Raw genomic sequence first — 19,568 nt, forward strand, 5'->3', positions numbered from 1 at the left:
TCTCAGTCACACACGTTCCCCCCGCCCCCCCGAATTACTAGGCAACTCAGATGGAAGTCTCAGAAAGCACCTGGAAAGGCAAGGAGAGGTAGACTGTGACGGTTCCTTCATAGTACTCTTTAACAGTGACTGCAAGGGGATCAGTCGTGCTCCTGCGGTGTGAATGCACCGGTACATTCCTCATCTCACAGCTGGACCTTGAGGGCCCGCAGCATTTCTCGGGAGAGCCCTTCTCTGGCCTTGCCCTTCTCCTGGCTTCTTCTGCCAGGAGCCCACCTTCACCCCCGAGCACCGGTAGCTCTCTCCCAGAGGCCAGAGTGATGGGTGATGATGGTTCCAGGGAAGTGACTGCACACACTGGCCCCCACCCCCTGCCCCAGGGATGCTGGGGGATAATCTCATTTTCCAGAATGATAAAACCTTGTGGGGAAAAGGGATTAAGTAAAGATTAACAGCCCACTGGGCACATAACCATACCGCCTTCTAGAAAACAAAAGATGTCTGTGTGTCTTCTCTTCCTGTGTAACATCACAATTGCCTGATGATCATCCAGCTCGAGCAAAAGGAAGATGATATTCGCAGCTCTGGCTGCAGCTTGGGCCCCAGATGCATTAAGACTCTTGATCAGGGGGAGGGGCGGGGGGCACCTGGGTGGCTCAGTTGGTTAAGCATCTGGCTCAGGTCATGATCTTCGGTCTGTGGGTTTGAGCCCCGCGTCGGGCTCTGTGCTGACAGCTCAGAGCCTGGAGCCTGCTTCAGATCTGTGTCTCCTCTCTCTGCCCCTCCCCTGTTCGTGCTCTGCTTCTCTCTCTCTCTGTCTCTCTCTCAAACATAAATAAACGTTAAAAAAAAAAAAAAGACTCTTGATGGGGGAGTTTGGCCTGCCACGTCCTAGCATTATGAGTGGGGTAACCAGACACTATCAGATCTTGAACAGTAAAATAATAAACTTCCCACTTGGGAGACACAAATCCATATCATGCTCCAAGGGAGGTCACAAAGCCTGGCCTTCCCTGGTTATGAGCCTCCGAGCCCCTTATTAAAGCACTTTCCGCTTTCCTCTGAGTCTGTCCTGAAGTGATCCTATGTCCAGGGCCACTGGCACCTACAGCCACGCCCCTGAGCATGCCCCAGACCATGTCAGTTCTGGCTCTGTCCTTCTTCATTGGGTCCATCGGGGGTAGAAACCTACCAATGGGAGGTCAACTCCTCCCTTTTCCAGACTCAGTGACATTTATTGACTTCTACTCTGTGCACAATCGCAAATATTACTTTTTCCAATTATTGTGTCCTTTAGCATAGGGATTACTATCTTTACTAAATAGATGAATACGGTAGGCAGAATAATGGCCCCCAAAGATGCCCATGCCCTAATCCCTGGAGCACGGCAAAGAGACTTTGCAGATGTGATTAAAAATCTTGAAATGAATCCTTGCTCTGAAATATGTGGATGGGCTCTAAATTCAATCACAAATGTTCTTACAAGAGGGAGGCAGAGGGAAGGAAGGCAATATGACCACTGAAGCAAGACGCTATGCCGCTGGCTTTGAAGACAGAGTAAGGGGCCAAGAACCAAGAAATAGAAAGAATGCAGCCGTGCAAGCTGGAAAAGCCAAGGAAACAGACTCACCCTACAGTCCCCAGAGGAATCACCGCCTTGCCATGATTTGGGCCCAGTGAAGTTGATTTCAGACCTCTAGAATTATAAGAGAATAAATGTGTATTGTGTATTGTTTCAAGCCGAGTCTGTGGTAATATATTCCGGCGGCAACAGGAAGCTGATAAATTGAGCACAGAGGTTTTCTCTGACTGGCTGCATGCCACTCGGCAGGTGAGTGGAGCTGGCGTGCACACTCTGGCCTTTTCTAAACCTCACATGGTTTCTGTTACACCACATGGCTTCCGAGACTGCCACCGTTCGGGATGTGATCATTCCCCATTTGAAATTCATCGAAGGAGAGGGAAGTGCGAGAAAGAGACGGACCATTGAATTGGATCCCTTCCTCAAACTCTCCATTGGAAAACTGAGAAGCACCAAATAAAACTTGGGCTAAGACAGGTCATTTTGAAAGATGTCGTTAAAGGCAATTTTGTGCTTTGTTTTCGCTGGTCACGTTGTGGTCTTTGCACCGCAGGACAGAATGCTGATCTGGTTGTGCCCACCTGCTCACCTAGAGCGCCGGACTTACGGAAAAGTGCGAAAGAAGACAAGGGGAGTGTCCCTCGGGAGCCCTGCTAATTAACAGAATGTGAATGGAGTAGATGTAATCCAGGGCTTTACAATCCAGGGCTCTGGTCTGGAAGTTCAGGGGATGCCTTTCCTAAAAGGAGACCTGAAGGCCGGCACGTCATTAAGAGACGTTGCTCACCTGTCTAGAGCTCATTCTTGAGACCTGTTCGCCAGGCATGTGTTGAATTTTCCCTTTCATCTTTAGCTCCTCCGAAAACCCTAGAAAGGTAGACTAGGAAGGGATCTTGTTTCATTTAACAAAGAATCTGAGGCTCAGAGAGGTTAAGGGATGACTCAAGTGCTCCTGGTTACAAAATCTGATGGGTCGTTATGGCTTGAAGGGGTGACGGAAGCTTTTCTTACTTTCTTTTTTAAAAGTTTGTTTATTTTTGAGAGAGAGAGAGAGAGGGAGAGAAACAGAGTGAGGTGGGGGAGGGGGGGAGAGCAGAGAGAGAAGGAGACACAGAATCCAAAGCAGGCTCCGAGCTCTGAGCTGTCAGCACAGAGCCCGACGTAGGGCTCAAACCAATGAACCATGAGATCATGGCCTGAGCCAAAGTTGGACGCTCAACCCACTGAGCCACCCAGGCACCCCGGCTTTTCTTACTTTCTTAAAGCTCTTGATGGAAGAGTTATGAGCATCTGTCCCTTTATCATCTCCTGAGAAAACAATTTATCGTGAAAGTCTGTAACTATGCAGTGTTGTTTTTATATATGAAAACTCCACTAGACCCTATTCCCTTTAATACAGAAATGTTGACCTTGCCTTGCTTTAATAATCTACATGTTGACATATAAATGAGTGTCTGGTTAGATGCATCCTGCTTGGACGCGATGCCTTTGTATTATTTGAGGGGTCGCAACACATTTGGTATCCTGGGTTGAAAAGAGAAAAATAAAAGCAAAGACCCCCAGTCAGAAGATGAGGGCATGTCAAAGCTTCATGTTGGGGAGCTTTTCTTTTTGTTTTGGGCACCTTTACCTTAAGCAAAGTTCTCATGCCACAAGCACTGGGAAATGTAAGTTGGGAAGGTCCCTCTAATTGATTAAACTCTCTCATTCTTTTCCACGGCTCCCCCACCCCAAAACCCTGAAATCCCCTTATCAGCTCTTATAACTACAACAGAAGGAAACAAGCATTTTCTAAGCCCTTAATTCTATTCCTACCTAACCTCCCTCACTGTGTCAGGCTTCCTGTCTCTTTAACTCAATCTTTACCCCTGGTTTGAAAGCCACCAAAGATGCCAGGGGTTCTCTGTAGCTGGGACTCACCTGGCTTATGTTAATGAGGGGGTTGAGGAGGGCTGTCTGAAGCCCACCTTGGGGTGCCAGTGAGAAATCAAAGTAAAAGATTATTGATGGCACAGGTGGCCATCCTCCACCAAGACAGGGTCCTGTCGATGCAGCCACAACGCTCAGCTCGTTGAGCCTCAGTGACAAGACATTCTTGTGAGATCTCTGCTCAGGGCTCGCACCTTTCACTTGGCAAGTCCTCCCAGATACCGGCCGTATGCCCCACAGACAAGAAGGTAGGAGTTTAAATAACATGGCAGAGGAAATCCGGAGCCATCCATAAAGTCTAATTCCCCAAACCAGGGGACTTTGCCGAGGGAAACATGCTTATTTCATCACTGACATCCCCTGGCAGAGAACTCTCAGTCCAGGGAAGCAGTGGGAGTCCCTACAAGCAGGAGAAGTCACCTGTTACTTTAGCACACCCCTGGTTTCTTCTCACAGGTGACAGTTTGATGGCATTAGACATCATCTTCTCCATCCTTGCCTTTCTGTCTCAAGTTGTTCTCTTGGGAAACGCTGATCAAATTTTGATGAGCTAAAAGTACACACTCCCTTAAACCCAGCTAAATGCAGAGATCCCCAGGTTTGCTTTGAGGAATCCACTGGACTGATGGTAACCTACTTAAGATTCAGCAGCTATTCCATTGGGTTGAATTCAACAAACGGTTACTGAGCGGCACTGTGGCCAGGCTCTGCAAAGCCCAGAGCCTACTGGTTGTCTCTGACCTCGTGGAGCTCCCAGTCTAGCGGGGAAGACAAATTTAAATAGGGAATCACATGTGCGATGACGTTTGCTGAGGGCACTATAAAGAGCAAGGGGGATTAAAGCTAATCTAAACGGCCAGCTGCTGGCGTGACCGCTGCCCACTGCAGCAAATTGAAGCCAGAAAGAGAACCAAAGAAAATGCAGGAAATGTGCCTGAAAGAAAATAATAATAGCATAGTGGCCACACACAATGGTGGCCAGGTTTTTTGTTTTTTTTTTCCAAGTCCCAGAGAAGCATCCATTCATTTGTATTTTGTGAGATTGAAGCCGTAATAGCTGGGTGTACAAAGAATTTCCTGTAGATTAATATGAAGCTGGAAGGAGTTGATAGACTTCAGGCAGCGATTTGGGCTATTAATCCAGCCAGTCATTCATTAACCCTCAGGAAGTTTTCTATGCCAAAGTCATTATTATTATTATAAACTAAACCCGAAGCCCCAAATGGGTGTATGGCTACTTTTCTCTCCAGGATGCTCAGTGTCTGAGTCAGCCAGGGAGCCTGAATCATTTCCTACACTCCCCTCTGGTTCGTGGGGAATTGGCTTCGTACAATGCATGGCTGTTACGGGAATCCAGCAAAGAGCCCTTTTGAGAGGTAACTGCCACTGTTGTATTTTTTAGGAGGTCCTGAGTGGCCAGGGCAGGCTGCCCGTTGTTCCCCCAATTTCTGTTCTTCTACCCTGCTGTCCTGTAACATTTTAGCTGCCAACATGGCTGCCTGGCTCAAGACTACATTTCCCAGCCTCCTTTGAGGCAGATATGGTCACAGGACTGAGTAGTGTTAATGGAAGTGAAAGGCTGAAAGGAGAGGACAAGAACTGAAGCATGCCCCAGACACAGAGATGGAAAGCCCTTACTGAGGCTGCAGAACTGACCTGGCAGCCCTGAACTGGTGACCTCTGCCCTGTTGCATGGGAACGAGATCAACTTCCACCTTCTGCCTTGGTGCTTGGGAACATCTTTGTTACAGCAGCTAAGCCTGTACTCCTACAAACACAATGACTCCTGAGCAAGCCCTCTGGCCTCAGATCAGACCCCTTCCCATAGCCTACATCATGTTCTGATACTTACAGGCAATGACTTTTACTCTAGCATAAGTAATGTGGGGCACACGGTATATAATGGCTGTGTTTGGGGGGGGGTTCCCCCATTATCTCATATAATTCTCTTAACAGCCCTATGTGCTTGGTATCACTGGGGTCCCATTTCAAACATGAGGTAACCAAGGCACAAATATTTCAAGAAACTTGCCCCACGTTTTCACAAGCAAGTAGGTACTAGAGTAAGGATTCAAGCCCGGGCAGTGTAGCCACCTCTTCTTCCCTATGTTGCCTCCAGCTAGGAAGATGCTATGTTCACATAAACATTAGGGGCGCCTGGGTGGCTCAGTCGGTTGAGCGTCCGACTTCGGCTCAGGTCATGATCTCGCGGTTTGTGAGATCAAGCCCCACGTCGGGCTCTGTGCTGACAGCTCGGAGCCCGGGAGCCTGCTTCGGGTTCTGTGTCTGCCTCTCTCTGCCCCTTCCCTGCTCATGCTCTGTCTCTCTCTGTCTCTCAAAAGTGAATAAACGTTAAAAATAAATAAATAAATAAATAAACGAGTCCAGAAAATCCTGGAACATTTCCTCCGTGTGCAGGTAACCCACACATCTCTTGGCTTTTCTAAAGGCACAATTGATCAGCCACGCTCAAAAGCTCTTCCTGGTGGCTCAGCCGCTCCACATTGATCGAATTCCTACTGTGTGGCAGGCACTGAGTTTGACACTGGGGACATAAAAAATGGATAATACGATCCAGGTTTCAAGGAACCTACTCTTCGGTGGTAAAAAAAAAAAAAAAAAAAAGACTTGAATGGATTATTTCAGTAGAATGAACGTGGCAAATTTTAGTGTGCCTAGACTGTCCCTGAAGACTATCACATTTTGCTTTTCCAAGGCTTCTCAAAGGGTCAGGAATCACACAGTTGGTACCTGAAGGGGAAGGTAAATAAAAGAACATCTGCCGAGACCCCGTGTTACTTCATAATACATGTTACCTACTCTAATTCTTAACCCAAAACCAAGGGGTACAATTTTATCCCTATTTTACAGATGAGAATAGTGAGGCCAACAGAACCTAAGTAATGTTCCCAAATTCCTACACCCTTGCAGGAAAGGCAGGATTTAAATCCAGGTTTCTCTGGAGAGCCCACAGGTCTTTTTTTTTTGGTTGGTTGGTTTTCGTTTAGTTTGGGTTGGTCTTTAATTGAGGTATAATTGACATATAATATTATATTAGTTTCAGGCATACAACATAATGATACGATGTTTATATATATCGTTGTGAAATGATCACCGTAGTGAGTCTAGTTAACATCGATCACCCATGCATAGTCATAAATTCTTTTTCTTGTGATGAGAATTTTTAAGACCCACTCTCTTAGCAACTTTCAAATATGCAATATAGTATTATTAACTGCAGTCCCCATGCTGTACATTACATCCCTGTGACTTACTTATTTTATGATTGGAAGTGTGTACCTTTTGACCCCCTTTACCCAATTCACCGTCCCTCCACCCTTCGCTTCTGACGTCACCAGTCTGTTCTCTGTATCTACGAACTTGAGTTTTTGTGTGTTTTGCTTTTTAGATTTCACACATAAGTGAAATCATACAATATTTGTTTTTCTCTGTCTGACTTATTTCACTTAAGGTAATATCCTCAAGGTCCCATCCATATTGTCACAAATGGCAAGACCTCCTTCTCTTTTATGGCTGAATCACATTCCATTGTATATAAACATGCGCCACGTTTCATTACTCATTCATCTGTCAGTAGACACTCAGGTTGCTTCCACATGTTGGCTATTGTAAATAACACTGCAATGAACATGGGAATACACGTATCTTTTTGGATTAGGGTTTTCATTTTCTTTGGATAAAAACCCGGAACTAGAATTGCTGCATCACGCGGTAGTTCGATTTTTAATTTTATGAGGAACCTCCATACTAGTTTCCATAGTGGCTGTACCAATTAACATTCCCACCAACAGTGCACGAGGGTTCCCTTTTCTCCACAGCCTCGCCAGGTCTTGTTATTTCTTGTCTTTTTGATAAACAGCCATTCTGACAGGTGCGAGGTGATACCTCACCGTGGTTTTGATGTGCATTTCCCTGACGATGAGTGATGTTTAGCGCCTTTCGTGTACCTGTTAGCCGACTGGATGGTTTCTACGGAAAAATGTGTCTTGAGATCCTCTGGCCATTTTTTTTTCCTCCCTTTTTTGCCGCCCCCAGCTTTACTCAGATGCAATTGACATCTAACGCTGTGCAATTTAAAGTGTACTATGGGTTATCTGATAAAATTATATATTGCAAAATGATTACCACCATAGTTTCATCTGACAGCTGCCTCACAGCACATAACCTCTGGCCATTTTTTAATCAGATTGCTTTTTGCAATTGAGTTGTATGAGTCCTTTCTGTATTTTGGATGTTAGCACCTTATCAGATACATAATTTGCAAATATACTCTCCCATTCAGTCGGCTGTCTTCTCATTTTGTTGATGGCTTCCTTTCCTGTGCAGAAGCTTTGTAGTTTGATGTTAGAGCCCATGTTTTATCAAATGCTCCCAGAATGAGAAATAGGTTGATCCTCAGACTGGGGAATTTTTCTTCTCTCAAGTCTTCCGACTGGAACACAAAACACCCAGAACATGGAAACAGCTCGGAGAAAGGGCTTTATAAAACATTCTTTATAAACTGGTGCTTTGTATCAGTCTCAGGGAGAAAATGTCTCTTGTTGGCAGGAGGGAAAAAGCCAAGATTATGGGTGAGTGTTGTCTGTGCTCCCTGCTCCTTTGAGGAGCTGCTTCTCCCCCAGCCGATGAGGTTCTGGGGGGCTGAGTCATGGCACCTGGCCCTCTAAGGAGGAGGTGACAGTGGCACAGGCCTGGCCAGTCACAGTACCCATCACTCCTGCCAACCTGGAGGGCTGAGGGGCATGTGACCAGGCAGGGCCACCGAGCTCACCCATGACTTTGACACGATGCTGTTAGGAGAAAGAGAAGCTCCCTCTGCCCGTCTGGGCATCAAGCCTGGGAGTGAGGCAGCTCCCTCCTCATAAGTGAGCCGACCTGCGGGGCGAGCCGACCTGCGGGGACAGAGGAGAGGCAGAGCCGTTCCCCGCCCGTTCATTCCTGAGCCCACTCCCTGACTTTTCTTTCTTTTTATTTTCTTTTTGTTTTTTAAGTTTATTTAGTTTGAGAGGGACAGAGCACGTGCAAGAGGGGCAGGGGCCGAGAGAGAGGGAGAGAGAATCCCAAGCAGGCTCTGCGCTGTCAGCGCTGAGCCCAATGCAGGGCTTGAATTCACCAACTGTGAGATCATGACCCGAGCCGAGATCAAGAGTGGGACACTTAACCCACAGAGCCACCGAGCCACCCCCCCCCTGACTTTTCTAATGACAGAAGCAAACAGTAAAAAAAATCAGATCCATCCGTGTCCTAAGTTGGGCTGGGCTCAGTTTCTTTTACTTGTCAACTGAAGTGTCCTGATACAATAGAGAATGTGGGGTGGGTGCTAAAAGCAAGCTCATGATAGAATTTGAATACTCAATTATTTTTATTTCTTTCTTATTTTATATGTTATGTTCTTACATATATATTTATTATTACTTTTATTTATTTTTATCCTATATATAAAATATATGGTGGATACATATGTACTATTATTCTTATCATATTGTTATATTTTTATGTATATATATTTCTTAAATTTATAATTTTAATATATAGAGTTTTACAAATTCTAAAAATTTCAGGCACACACACACACACACACTGTACCATTTTTCAGTGAAACCACGAAGACAAATGCCAAGGTCAAATATTTGGAATGGCCATCTTTTTTATCTGGCTCCTATAGCATCGTTCTTTCATATATTTCTTTTTTTTTTTTTTGAATTTTTTAATGTTTATTTATTTTGGGGGGTTGGGGGGAGGGGCAGAGGGAGAGGGAGACACAGAATCTGAAGCAGGGTCCAGGCTCTGAACCATCAGCACAGGGCCGGATGCAGGGCTAGAACCCACGATCCCTGAGATCATGACTTGAGCCGAAGTCGGACGTTTAACCAACTGAGCCACCAAAGTGCCCCCGACTATTTCCTAACCAGGGTCTGGCCCCTGTTTTTAGCTTGTAAGCTCCAGAGGGTGCAAACAGTAACTTCTGACATAATCCACCAGCCCCAACCCCCTGAGATGTCAGCTGTGTACTCTTAAGTTTTAAATTTGTGTTTCCACCTGAATGGCCATCTTTGTCTAACAAAACTCATCCTGGGATTAACCACTTCTATTTTTTAAATGAAGTATACTTGACATGTAATATTATATTAATTTCAGGTGTACAACATAGTGATTCAACAATTATATACACCATGCAATGTTCACCATGATAAATGTAATCCGTCACGTACAAATTATTATAGTATTATTGACTCTATTACCTATGTTGTGTGATGAACTGCTTTCATTTTCCTCTTCTTTTATATAAAAGGTATTACTCAAAATGGATTTCCTCAGGACTTCACAGCTCTCTAGAATCTGTGACCAAACACGGGACTATTTTGCACTTCTATACTCTGGGCCTGGCCTGCTGTGTGTACAGATTTGGGGGCACCTTCCTGGGATGACCTCGGGGCTTTGGGGTCTCTGCCTTATCCCAGAGCTTCAACGCTTACATCCTGGGGTCTGAATAATGAGATTAAAGTTGCCATCAACTGAGAGGCGAGACGGTGGGAAGGGAGAATTGGGGGCTTGTCCAGTCTTGGGCAAGTTACATCTGAGATGCCTGTTAATTTTTCCAACAGAAGTACTAAGTGGACAATTGGAAATACGAATCTTGGGGTCCGGGGGTGGGTCCAAGTGGGAGATACCAGCTTGGGTGTCTTCAGAGGTGAGGTAGAACGTAAGAGGCAAGGACCCTCCAAGTGCTTCAGTCCACCAGGACAGGTAAGACACACACAGAAGCTTCTACCAGTACTGGAGGGCATGTGACAAGAGCAGGAAAAGAGACAAGCCAGTAATCCAAAAGGAATTCAAAGTCAGCCATCAGAAAGTGGGCTCAGAATGTAGGGAGCTGCAAGGGCCAGGCCTGGAAGAACAAGGATGAGGAAATGAGATGGCTTGGCCCAGGACAAGTGACAGGAATTGCTGAGCCCAAGGGGCAGAGCTTGTAGGACCCCAGGTCCTCTCCCCAAAGGCTTACCTGCCACCTCTCAGCCATCAGCAGGTCCTGTGATTCCGCCTCCCAGACCAACCCATGTCTTTTCGTCTCCATCACCACCACCCCAGGCTCAGGGTTACAGAACTCACTTCTTCCCTTACTCCTTCCTGATGCTTCCTCTCTTCAGGAGTACCTGGTATTAGAATATAAATCACATCTCATCACTCCCTGGTTTAAAACCCACATATACGTGGCTTCCCATAGCATTTCCACCGCAGCCAAGCTCTTTTCCAGAACCTACAGAGTCCCGCATGATCGGGCGCCTGCCAGCATCTCAGGCTACCATCCCCTTGTGTTCTGTGCTGTGGCCACACTGGTTTCCTTTGGTTCCTTGAGGGAGGGTGGTATAGGGAGGTGGGGACAAGGGATCGATTCTGGGTATATTAGTAAGGTAGAACCAAAAGGACACGCTGACAGACTGAATACTTGAAACCTGAGACTCCCAAGTTTTTTCCCATCTCAGGGCCTTTCCAGGTACAGTTCCCACAGCCTGGAACATTCTCCATACTGTTCTAATCACATGGTGGGCTCCTTCTTACATTTCTGGTTTCAGAGAGGTCTCTCCCCACCACACACGTTTCTCTCTTTCTTATCCGTGAACCCCAATATCTCCCTTACGGCCCTTTCCACAGCTTGAAGTGATAGATGTACTCGCCTGTTGTTGACTTGTGATTTGTCTCCCACACTGATCGCTGGGTTCCACAAGGGCAAAGGCCATGTCTGCCTTTGCTTACCAACACTAGTCCTTGGCCAACTGACACGTGATATCCAGTTGACTGTCATTTTCCACAGATTTCATATTTGCAAATTCTCTTACTTGATAAAATTCATTTGCAACCCCCAAGTGCTTTTCTACGCATTCAGGGACGTGCGCAAAGCAGGGATGAATTTAAATCTCCTAGGCACACGTTCCCACGTGAGGCTGAACGAGACGACATTTTCTGGTTTCAGCTTGGACACTTCTCCTGGTCTATTCCGTCCACATTTTTCACATTTTGAGGTTTCTGTTGTTGATTTCGCTGTTTAAAATGGCCCCAAGCACTGTGCAGAAGTGCTGTCTTGTGTCCCTAAGTGCAAGAAGACTGGGATGTGCCTTATGGAGAAAATGCACGCGTTAGTGCAGCTTCCTTCAGGCAGGTGTTATTCTGTTGGCTGCGAGGTCAATGTTAATAAATCAACAACATATATTCAATATAATCTCTTTAAACAGAAATATACCTAAAACAAAGCTACATATTGGGTTGACAAAAATGCTGTGACCAGAGCCTCCCAGGAACCTAACCCTATTTTTCTCTTGGGGCCATAATTCAGTATTCACTAATTCCACGCTAGCAAACAATGAGAATGACCGGTATGTGTATTGAATGGTTAAAAAAAAACGGAATGGATGGATGTCCTGGGGCTTGTTCTAGGGAAGCAAGGCAAGGGCCACCCTTAATATGGGCACCGTGGGAGCCAGCGGGAGGAGCCGACTGAGCATTAACTCTGTGGTAACTATGCTAGTGTCCTGAGAGACTCCTACACCCATGTTGGACCCTAGGGGTCTATAATTCCTGTTACTGGAGTCAAAGCAAGATAGAAACCTAGCTGTGAAATCTGGAACACAAGGCCAGAGGTTTACTCTGTGTCTTTAGAACTGTTTTGCGACATTTCTGAAACTATTGCTCAGTGAAGACAGGTTTGATCCTAGTTGGAACTGGCAGCCAATAACAATGAGGATCACATGAAAACTTCTCAAAAAAATGTGGGTGTTAAGTAGGGCATTGAAAATCCACTGGAGAGGAGCAAGGAGCTCACTATCCCAGGCCAAAGGAATCATGGGAACGAGTGTTTCCCAGGTCTCTTCACTCCAAAACCCACAGTAAGAACTACATTTTATACCCATACACTGAAACAATTCTTTCCCCAACTACACACAATTCACTTTTTAAAATTCTATTCTATTATGTTCCATTTGGTTCCATAACATTCCATCTCATTCTACTATTTTTTTTCTTTAAGTTTTTAATGTTTATTTTTGAGAGAGAGAGACAGCTCATGAACAGGGGAGGGGCAGAGAGAGAGGGAGACACAGAATCTGAAACAGGCTCCAGGCTCTGAGCTGCCAGCACAGAGCCCCACACGGGGCTCAAGCTCACGAACCGTGAGATCACGACCTGAGCCAAAGTCAGACGCATAACCAACTGAGCCATCCAGGCCCCCCCATCTCATTCTATTCTGTATCATTTTCTTCCAGTTTTTAAAAAATGCTTGTCATAATCAACTCAATTGATTTTATCACTCATTAATAGGCAGCAAGCTGCACTTTGGTAGTAAGAAAAGGCAAGGAGGTAAAATGAACACCAGGTAAATCATTATGGCTAATAATGACTAATATTTACTGAGTAATTCCTATGTACCAAGCATTATGCCAAGTACTTTGGTACAATATTATCTTTATTCCTCAAAATAAATTCTTACAGTTAGGTAATGTTTTATCTATCTTACAACTGAAGCCTTCTGAGACTTAAAGGAGTTAGGTTCTTTGTCCATGCTCAGCAGGTAGGAAGTGGAATTTGAGGTCTGGCTGCCTGATTCCAGATCCTAGGCTCGTGGCTCCTACACTGGTCTACCTATACAGGTAACTAGAAGGAACAAGCTGGGACACTCAGATGGGGGCCAGACATCTTCAGATCCTTCATAAATTTATCTGAGGTAAAAGAGAGAAAGCGTGTTGTTCCAACTTCCTTTTATTATTATTATAAATACATCAGACACATAGAGTATAATAGCAAGTAATATAATTAACTCACAAGTACCTACCATCCGATTCTATCATGTTATCATATTTGTTTTATATCTTTTTCTTATTTTGAACCTATGTCATTGTATTTAAACTGGGTGTTTTTGTAGGCAGCTTCTATCTGGGTATTTTTATACAATCTGACAATCTCTGTTGTTTTAATTGGTATGTTTAGATCGTTTACATCAACTGTAGTTATCAGTATTGTTGGGTTTAGGGCCATCATTATAGTATTTGTTTTTCATTTGTCCCCTCTGTTTTTGGTTCTCTTCCCTCTTTCCTGTCTTCTTTTAGATTATTTGAATTTTTTAGTATGCCACTTTAATTTATCTGTTGGCTTTTTAAGCTATATCTCTTTATATTAAATTTTTTAGCGGCTGTTGTAGAGACTAGAATATACATTCCTAACTTTTCACAATCTACTTCAAGTTACTATTTTACCACTTCATAGGAAAATGTAGACACCATACAAACATATACATATTATTTCTCTCCCCCTTTCTATTATAATTATTATATGTATTATTCCTAAATAAATTAAGGACCCCACTAATGCTATAATTTTTGCTCTACAGCATATTTAAAGAACTTAGGAGGAGAAAAACAGCTTATTACACTTACCCAGATATTCACCATTTCTGTTGCTCTTCCTTGGTTCCTGAAGTTCCAAGCTTCCCTCTGGCATCACTTATGTTAAGTCTATAGGACTCCCTTTAGTATTTATTTTAGTGAAGGTCTGATGGCAAAGAATTCTCTTACTTTTTCTTAATCTGAGAATGTCTTTCTTCTACCATAATTCCTAAAGAATATTTTCCCTAGATATAGAAATTCTGGTTTAACAGTTTTTTTCTTTAAGCACTTTGAAGATGTTATTCTACTGTCTTCTGGCCTCCATGGTTTCTGGTGAGAAATCCTCAGTCATGTGAGTCATTGTTCCCTTATGTCTAATGTGTTACTTATCTCTGGCTGCTTTTAAGATTTTTCCACTCTATTTGTTTTTCAACGGTTTGATTAGATGTGTTTAGGTGTGATTCCCCTCTAGTTTATCCTGTTTGAGGTTTGCAGAGCTTCTTGACCTACAAATATGTGTTTTTCACCAAATCTGAGATGTTTCAGTGGTTAATTAAATACTTCAAATACTTTGTTTCTATCTCTTTCCTCTCTCCATCTGGTGCTCTAACAACAGGATGTTAGACCTTTTGATCTTGTCCCACAGTCCCCTGAGACTATGTTATTTTTTTTTCCCAAATTACTTTTCTCTCCCTCAGTTTAGATCATTTTATTGATCTGTCTTCAAGTTCACTGACTCCATTCTCCCATTAAACTCATTCAATGAGCTTTTTCATTTCAGATATTATCATTTTCCTTTCTAAAATTTCCATTGTGTTCTTGTTTTGATAGTTTCTATTTCTCTGCTGACCAATTCTAGCTTTCCATTTGGGGGTGTTTACCTTTATTTTATGGGCATGATTCTATCAGCTGCCTTAAAGTATTTGATAATTCCAACATCTGGGCCATCTCAAGATTCACATCATCGATTGTCTTTTCCCTTGAAAAATGGTCACATTTTCCTGGTTCTTTTCATGTCAAGTAGGTTTGCTTTGTATCCTGTACATTTAGAACATTATGCTGTAAGATTCTAAATACTATTTTAAAAAAAAAACTCTACAGAATGTTGACTTTGTTTTGTTGTATTTTGTTTTGTTTTGTTTTAGCAGACAATCGACTCAATTGGGTTCAGATCACAAGTGCTGTCTTGTCTTCTGTTTGTGGGGATGCAAGGTCAAGTCAGTTGTCATAGCCTTTGTAGTACTGCATTTAGGTATGTCCTTGGTATATGTGACTCTCGGCCAAGTCCAGGATTGGTGTTGGTTCACACACAGAATTGGAAGGTCCCCTTCTCCAGCTCTCTCTTCTCCAGAATTTCTGCTACTTGCTCATTCTTGGGAACCCTTTCCTCAGTCTTCTAGCCAGAAGATATGATTTCTGTCAGAGTTTTAGGTCGACAATGAGGTTTCCCTCAGATAAAAGTTGGCACATAAAAGGAGGGGAGGGATGAGAAACTCACCCCTGAATGGATCATTCTTCAAGTTTTGACTCCCCTCCTCCATCTGCCTGCCATTATATTTCAGAGTCCTCAGGTAGTCGCTCCTTGGCCGAAGTTTCAGATGTAATTATGCAGGAGAGGTAGGCTTAGATGGTAAACTCTATCTGGACCAGGACCAGGAGCTGATCTTTTCTTTTGTTTATTTTTTAAAAACACTTCAGATACTGTTAAGGTCTCTAATAAGTCCTTCTCTCATCCCCTTTCCTTCCTTCCATGTCCAGAAAAGCTCACAGCCTGAATTTGCGAGTTATTGCTTCCATGCGTTTTATGACTTTAATATGTAAAACATCCACAAACATTATACAGTAGAGTTTTATAGTTTTTAAACTTTACATAAAATGGCCTCACACCATAAATATCTGGTATATAGTCAACTTCTATAAATTTTCCATATTTGCTTAAAAAATGTATATGTTCTATTGTTGAGTGAGGAATTACATGTATGCTTATTGTTCAAGACTATGCATTGTGTTCAAATCTACGCCCTTACTAATTTTCTGTCTTCTTGTTTTATCAATTACTATGGAAGTTACATTCAATCTCTCACTATAAATGTGGAAAAATATTTGCCAATATTTCCCGTTATTATGCAAGTGTTTGATATAGATTTTTTTAAGGCAATCTTGTTAGGTGCAATCCAGGTGAACGTATCTTGATGAATTGTTCCTTTTATCATATGTAGTGACTACATACTTTTTTCTCCCTAACACTGCATTGTTTTGTTGTTGTTGTTGTCGTGTTGCACCCACTTCCCGGCTTTTAATTTTTTTAAGTAGTCTTCATGCCCAACGTGGGGTTTGAACTCACAACCCTCAGATGGCGAGTCACATGCTCTACTGACTGAGCCAGCCAGGCACCCTCCTAATATGCTCTAATAGTGCTTTAATAATTAAAGACTATTTTGCCTGATACTGTTATGGCCACACTAACTTTCTTTTAATTAGCATTCTCTTATTATGTATTTCCTTATTATTTTATTTGTCAAGAGGTTGAGTCTGGGAAAGTCACACCCGCCTTTGGCTCAGTCCCAGGATCTCATGTGAGCTCCCCCTCAAAGTCACACCTCTCTGATGGAACAACCAGTGTAATCATGGGGTGCAGCTTATACTTTTTGAGTCCTAATTTTCAAATAGCCCCTGAGGACCCAGCCCTGTGCTCAGGGCCACCCAAAAGAAGGAAATTGTTGTTGGCAGGCTGGGAAAATAACAGTTTTTTCCAGGGAGCTGGACTGGGCCCCAAGGCCATGCTTGTAAGTTTTCTGCAGACCACTTCACTATGCTTGAGTGAAAAGGCTTTCACGTTTTGGGGTAGAATTGGGGCTTTTCTAACCTGTGACTGAAGAACAAGTGTGAGTGCTTCTCTTCCTGGGAGACCCTCAGGCCATAACAACAAAAAGAGTTACTCATTCTGCGCTATTCTGCATGTCAGGGATTGTACATAGTGCTTTATGTAGATTATCTCATTTATTCTCAAATCAACCTTAACGCATATATTCTTATCCCCATTTTTCTGATAAGGAAACTGAGGTTCCCAGGTTATATGACTTGCTTGAAGTGACATAGCTGAGTGATAAAGCAAAGATAAGTCTGGCCCATGTCCTTGACCCAGTTTTCTAGATATGAGTATTTTGTCACTGACCCTGGACATCGAATCACCTCTAGTTAGTGTATACCACATCCTGACTTTGGAGGAATGTTTCCCACCTCTTCCTGGTTTGGTGCCCCAGGACCCTTCAGTGGGGCTAAGAGAGAGATTCACAGAGAGCCTCCCTGGTAGGATTTCACAAGAGCCCCTTCCTTACTCATATCCTTTTCTTGGCCACCGATGTATCCCTTCCACTCCTTGTAGCTTGGGTCTCCCAAGTGCACTGGTCTATCTCCTTCAAAATTTACTTTGCTCATTGTCTTTTCCCCCCAGCTTTGACCTGGAGCAAACCTAGACCAATCCCTTGTTCCTCTTTCTAGGCTCCTAAAAAGGAGTTGCACACCCAACTAGACCAACATAGCTTCCTTGGGCTCGAGCTGAGGGCTGCCTGCTTGGCTCTTCCTTCACGGGGAACACCAGACCAGGAAGGCCCCCGCTTTCCTTCAGGGAACGTGGTTTCTCTAAGAAAGAATGGTATGGATTTTTGAGGAGACGAGGGATACTTTAAATGTATAAAATTGCATGTTTGGTAATAACTGAGGAGATATAAAGGTCTTGTTTCATGGCTTTAGAGCAGAGGTAACATAAAGCATGGTAGAGTTGTCAGAGGAAAACCCAGTAAAGTCATCCTCATGGGCTCCTCGGACACTTTTTTCATCTTCTCCAGGCCTCCGGTCAAATTCTATGTTTTGATCACCACCAAAACCCTACAGTTAGTCAAAAGTTCCTGCCAGTCAGACTTGAACAACTTATAAGGAGAACCATCAGTCCACCGTAAGGCCTCAAGATAACTTTAAGGAAGGCAGCAGGTATCATAATGGGCCCAGAAGAAAGACCACTGGACCAGGAGTCTGAGATCTTATAACCCAACCCTATCACCAAGGGTCAACTTGGCGTAGCCTTTGGCAATCCACCAGCAGCTTGCCCTGCTTATCCACCGGAAGATGCGGGGGAATTAGAATTTCTTATGGGGCTGAACCAGATGACACCTTAAACGCCCTTCCAACTGGGAATCATGTGTGATTCACTCAATCCTTGTAATATCTGCCATTTAATAAACACTGTGGGCCAGGCGTATTGATGCATTTTCACACTAGGCCCTCCCCCAACAACCCGGTGAGGTGGTTTTCATTAACTTCCTTTTCAGAAATAGGGAGAGTCACTTGCCAAGATGCCAGAGTTGGTTGGGGAGGAGAAAGGATTTGGATCTAGGTCTATCCGAGAGGATCCAAAGCGGATACTCTTTCTTGTCTACGACTCTGCCCTTTACCAGTTTACTCGGCCTGGTGCCCCTCAAAAGGAAGTAAAAGGCACAGATAGATGGTGCCCACATGGGGACCCTGCCCAGAAAAATGGGCAGTTCCAGAGCAAAACTGTCATAGTGACAGGCCTTGCAAACAGCGGCCTCCAACCGTTAAGCACAGGGCCATCTCCCATCTAGAAATAGGCTCTCTTTTGTCCACAGAGCCCTACACACAAACAATAACTCCATCACCCAGGAGACCACGGAACAAAGGGAGGGAGATAGATATGGACTGAACAGGGTATAAATAAGATGCTGTATGGGCAGAGAGGGAAAATGATTTAAAGGCAGAACCCACCAAGGTATTTGACGTGCAGGCTTTTAAATTATGCCTACACTCCTTCTATGAGGTGGGTACACAAATGAGCCTGTATTTTCAACGACGTCACATGCCCCGTTCTGCCACCAAAAACAATATTTGTACTTCATGTGCTGCCCCGTGGTGTTTTAGACCCAGAATCACCTGGCACTGCCCCCAAGATGCAAATTAACGTTTTCATGGGGGGGGGGGGGGAGGGAGGAGTGCAAGGGGAGGCTGGGGGAGGGGTGCAAGCGTGCTCTGCAGGGCCACACTCGGGTGCTGACATTGCTGGGCATGATGGATGCTGCCAGCGCTGTTGCTTAGCAACCCAATACCCTTCAAGAGAATCCAGCAGTCTGGCTGGCTCGCAGAAGCAAGCAGGGCTCATTCAGCATGGCATCGGGCATGGAAAGATAATAACGATTTTGTTCCAGTTATTAATAATCATGCCTCCCGACTTCCTGTAGAGATCGACATACCTGAGGGTACCCAGAGCCTCCCATCAGGTCGGGGCCGGAAAAAGCCCAGTGTTTTGAAATCACCTCCAAATGGGCTTCAGAGCGTAGTGGAATTTTACTGGCTGGTCCCATGATGCTCCTTCCATCCCGGGCCCTTTCCACAACATAAAGGCAGATCTCCACAGCGTGACTCACTAGCATACCTCCGGATAGTTGTTTGTCAGCCCTGTCATGAGTCATGCTTTCTTCAGCTTTCTTTTTTTCTCAAAACCGAAACGCTTGACATTTTAGAATGGGGTTGGGGGGGAGGTTTTTTTAAAAAAAAAAAAAATTGTTTTGTCACTCTGTGGCTTTGTGTGCCAGGGTGGGGGTGTGTGGGAAGAGGTGAGTAATGGCTGCCCGAACAGGTAAACACGAGTG

The 19,568-nt window shown here is 44.2% G+C and overlaps 1 long non-coding RNA gene across 1 annotated transcript in view; it reads right to left on the minus strand.

The window, feature by feature from the left end:
• Positions 1–19,365, minus strand: part of LOC132683962 (uncharacterized) — a 30,450-nt gene extending 11,085 nt beyond the window's left edge. The window contains exon 1 of the long non-coding RNA XR_009612486.2: positions 19,170–19,365. This is a non-coding gene — a long non-coding RNA (uncharacterized LOC132683962). The remainder of the gene's footprint in view (positions 1–19,169) is intronic.
• Positions 19,366–19,568: the final 203 nt, after the last annotated feature.

Source organism: Panthera onca, chromosome C2 (assembly GCF_046562875.1).
Source record: "Panthera onca isolate mPanOnc1 chromosome C2, mPanOnc1 haplotype 2, whole genome shotgun sequence".
Lineage (NCBI taxonomy): Eukaryota > Metazoa > Chordata > Mammalia > Carnivora > Felidae > Panthera > Panthera onca.